General features: G+C 41.1%; 1 long non-coding RNA gene across 7 annotated transcripts; it reads right to left on the bottom strand.

Annotated features, from left to right (window-relative positions):
* Positions 1 to 202: 202 nt before the first annotated feature.
* On the bottom strand, positions 203 to 3,695 carry LOC123053412 (uncharacterized). Of its 7 annotated transcripts, none has more exons than XR_006425573.1 (3): positions 874 to 3,695; positions 550 to 775; positions 203 to 467 (listed from the first exon to the last, which is right to left on the bottom strand). It is a non-coding gene; the product is annotated as an uncharacterized lncRNA (long non-coding RNA). The 7 variants fall into 7 exon arrangements; XR_006425577.1 differs by having other exon boundaries at positions 203 to 775; positions 874 to 1,016; positions 2,461 to 3,695; XR_006425578.1 differs by having other exon boundaries at positions 203 to 775; positions 874 to 2,957; positions 3,329 to 3,695.
* Between the last annotated feature and the right edge of the window lie 1,081 nt (positions 3,696 to 4,776).

Genomic DNA, 4,776 nt, shown 5'->3' with positions numbered 1-4,776 from the left:
ACAAAAATCATATATTAGATAAAACTGTTTGATTACAATGGTAGACATTACATGAGGAAAATCATCCAAATGGGATGTACTCCCTCCGTTCCTAAATATAAGTCTTTGAAGAGATTCCACTATGGACCACATACGGAACAAAATGAGTGAATCTATACTCTAAAATGCATCTAGATACATCCGTATCTACTCCATAGTGAAATCTCTACAAAGACTTATATTTAGGAACGGAGGGAGTATAATATAAATGTTCTCTTGATGGTGAAACTTAAATTGAAAGCATGCATCAACATCCCTACAGATTAACTAAAACATAATTGAGGAACATCGTCCAACAGGAACATCATCCCTACAACTTTACTAAAACTGAAAGCATCCGTCTCCATCATCATGAACACAAACATCATCGTCATCATAGTAGTATGCTTGCCCACACACCCATATAATCATCCATTTATCTTTTGAATCTACAAACAAAAAAACAAAATGAACTGTTAACACACAAAGCATGATGCAATTCGTGATAGAGGCAGGATATTAGTCACTTACAAAGGTTGCCATGCAAAAAAATTCTGCATTACCAAGAGTATTACAGTTTTTGCGACTCCATACCAAATATTTAGTTTTCACAAGTGCCATATCGACATGCACTACCTACAATTCATTAGTAATTTCAGCACCATCAAGCTCAGATTTAGGATCACAACTTACAATTGTAGCAATACCAGTCTCTGTTATGATTTTTCAGGCTCATTAAAAATACTTTTGGTCCTGCCTGTTAGAGAAAATCAAAGTTACCATTGGCAGAAACATGTCGAGCAAAATAATTAAAAGAAAAGTGACATATAACAGAAAAAGTTCAGAGGCCAAGACCTATCGTGTTTGCATCTTTTCCTTTACTATATGGTCTCTTGTGTTGTCCCATGAGATGCCATCTTTGAAGTCTTTCAAGGGATAAGAGATTATAAGCCAGCTAACACTGAGTTATATTGTGCCATCACACATGTACCTGCCTGCTATTTAAAGGACATACCAATATAAATGGGGCGGGAAATAATGGAAGCGTGTAAAGAATTTAAAATGCTCAAACCATGCCACATTGTAAAAACATACGTCTAGTCAATGCACATAGAAGAAAATGGAAGGAAGCAAGGGAAAAAGCCTTTCAGCATACAACGGCTATAACCCAACATCACACACGTCATATGGTTATGAATACATTCTTCTACGGGTTAATCTCATGATGTGCAACATCTATGAAATTCTATGAAGCCTTTCACTACCAACAAAGTAGTTTTGGTGATGAACGCTTAAAATAATTAAACTTCATATGATAGCTTCAGTGTAGAACACAAAGATAAACATTTTTATTCAAGTAGCAGTATGGTACGATCAACTGCATAATTCTGAGGCACCTACTGGGAGATACTGAAGCAGTATGTTTGAGCTTTAATCAGGTAACAAAATATTACTATATCAATACCTTGGACATATTAAGCCAAAAGATAAATTAAATTTACTGAATTAGTACAAATAAAACATATTAGACAATATAAATAAGCTTTGAAGTATAAGATCCATCATAAATGAGGTACTCCCAGTACCGGCCCAATGATTTTGCATGAAGTGCAGCGAGGACAGCAGGGAGGATCGACCATTAGTTCATCTTTACCACCAACTCCTAATAAAATAGCTAGTATATATCTATATCAAACTCTAAATAGCACATCTGAGCAGATCAATCAGTAGTGACACTACTAAGAAAAGGAGAAGACACGGCAGAGAAAACAAGACTGTAGCATGCTCGAACAAATAATTAGGACGCCCTGTTTGTAGACTACAAATACAAATTTACTTCTCTTTTCCCCATGGTGTGCATTCTTCTTTGTAAAGGAAAAGCACGTCAAGGGAATAAAGGAGTGATATTACGAATGTAGGTAAGCATAGTACAAAGAGGAAGCATGGACCACACAAGAAGTGTCTAGAATTTGGCAAACCAGTAGAGAGAACCGTGTAGGTATATGTTGTTAATAATATGAGAAAGGGGACATCAATCAAATTCCAAAAGCCAAGTGAATAAATGGAAAACATCCATGGTTTTTTATTCCTGGAACACAATCTAGTTCAGCTATCTTTACAAAATACAGAAGTCAGATAAGTTGTAATAGGTGTAGAATTTTATCTAACATGTCACTTGACTAAATAAGTACTACTCGCTCAGCGTAGTTTTATAAGACCTGCTTCTCTAATCTCTTCTACTGTATTTAGGGGTTACACAGTAAACATTTTCTGTTCATAAATCATAAGTAAATCCCAAGATCTGCTTGCTTCAAAAAAAATTGATATGACATGAAGCTCACATAAACATCTTTTAAAATGGCAAGCATAGCTCATGGTAGATGTACTCAATAATATTTTCAGAGTTTTCTGACAAGCAACAGTGATTGATCACCAGATTACCTTCCTTACGCTCTTGAACTCCAACTGTAGTGGGCAGAAAGCCTTATGAAGCTCTGAGTGCTAATAATGTCACCAGATGCTGATGGATGATGATGCGGAGAACTGTGGATCAGAAGCCCTAAGATCCAACAAGTACTCGGCCTTGCCATGCTCTGCACCGATGTCCTTCTCCCCCAGCGTCACAGTGGCTTAGTCGACCGAGCTGCATAAAGTTGTCAAGCTGCTCCTCAGTTTGTAGTAGCAGAGAACATAGAGATCGAAATGGTCTTTTAAGCGGATGAAAATATGCAACAAAAAGTTACCAAACTGTGTCTCAAATAAAAGACAGGGCGAAAGTTTTGGGGTCATGTCCATTGCAACATATCAGTGCTTGAGTGTGATTGCATTTCTCTGCACCGAGTGTAGGTAATTATTACTTAGTAGAGAATTTTGATATTGTAACCTGCTCCGAAGTCTCGGAAAGAAATATGAGCATATGACGGCGTGAGTGATCAGGCCTACAACATAAGCAAGTGGCACCGTAAGCAGAAAGTGGAACTTTGAAGCATCAACATCAACCACGAGACTAAGACAACAAGCCTTATTATACAATCAGTCAATCACATAATCAAAGACAACAACCAACGACTGCACAATCAAGTTTCACTTCCATGGGCTGGTGACAAGCTCCTGAGCCATAACTAGAATCAATTCAATCACAGCAAGAGGCCTCAGCTAGAAGCTCCCCTCCGCACCAACCATCTATAATTCAACCTCTCGGTCATTATCAGGGACGAGCAAGTCGTAAGTAGCAATTCCCAACTAGACTGAAGTCGAGTAGAGCAAGATGGGGAAAATAAAATTGGAGAAGAAAAGCGGTCCGGCTCACCACGGCAGCGCGATTGCGAGGGTTGTTGTAGCGGTAACTCTGCCCGTAGCCGCAGGCCCTCGTGCGGAGGTAGTAGACGTAGTAGGTCGTAGGGAAGCGGTGACGAGGGGCGGCGCACCGGGAAGCAAGGTCGCAGAGGAGAGTTGACTAGGGACAGCGCGCCAGGATGGAGAATCGCAGGGGGAGTGGTGAGGGGCGGCCTTCCGAGACGGAGGATCGCAGGGGAGTGGTGAGGGGCGGCGCTCCGGGATGCAGGTAGGTTGAGGGGCGGTGGGCAGCGTGAGAGAGATCGAGAGGAACAGGGAGGCTGGGAAAAGGTAATGACCTAGATTAATTGTGAAACCAACTTGGGCCGGGCCACAAGAGTCTGGAGTTGTGGAGCACACATCTACAACGCATATTCTACAATGCTTATTATCTGTATCTGTTGTGAATTTTGCAACATACAGTCAAAACATTGTAGAATATATGTTGCATTATAGGGGGTTTTCTTGTAGTGTATCTAACACGTGTCGAGGCATGACTTAGAGGCGTAACCGCATTGTGGTTTTATCGCAAGAAGGGTCATCTTCACACAATCCCATGTAATGAACAAGAATGGGATAAAGCGAGTTGGCTTACAATCGGCACTTGACACAATACTTAAGTAATTCATACATCATCCAAAATACACACGTAGACTGACTACGGTCAAATCCAAATGAAAAGAAGATAACCCCAAATGCTAGATCCCCGATCGTCCCAACTGGGCTCCACTACTGATCATCAGGAAACGAAACATAGTAACGACCAAGATTCTCGTCGAACTCCCACTTGAGCTCGGTTGCATCACCTGCACTGGTATCATCAGCACCTGCAACTGTTTTGGTAGTATCTGTGAGTCAGGAGGACTCAACAATCTCAATACCCGCGAGATCAAGACTATTTAAGCTTATGGGTAGGATGTGGTAATGAGGTGGAGTTGCAGCAAGCGCTAAGAAAATATGGTGGCTAACATACGAGTACAAGAGTGAGATGAGAAACTACACAATGGTCGTAAAACTAGAAGCGATCAAGAAGTGATCCTGAACTACTTACGCTCATTCATAACCCAACCGTGTTCACTTCCCGGACTCCGCCAAAAAGAGACCATCACGACTACACACGCGGTTGATGCATTTTAATTAAGTCAAGTGTCAAGTTCTCTACAACCGGATATTAACAAATTCCCATCTGCCACATAATCACGGGCACGACTTTCAAAAGTTTATACCCTGCAGGGGTGTCCCAACTTAGCCCATCACAAGCTCTCACGATCAACGAAGGATATTCCTTCTCCCGGAAAGACCTGATCAGTCTCGGAATCCCGGCTACAAGACATTTCGACAATGGTAAAACAAGACCTGCAAGACCACCCGACAGTGCCGACAAATCCCGATAGGAGCTGCACATATCTCGTTCTCAGGGCA

The sequence above is a fragment of the Triticum aestivum genome, chromosome 2D (assembly GCF_018294505.1).
Source record: "Triticum aestivum cultivar Chinese Spring chromosome 2D, IWGSC CS RefSeq v2.1, whole genome shotgun sequence".
NCBI lineage: Eukaryota > Viridiplantae > Streptophyta > Magnoliopsida > Poales > Poaceae > Triticum > Triticum aestivum.
This window is presented reverse-complemented; position numbering and strand designations above follow the sequence as displayed.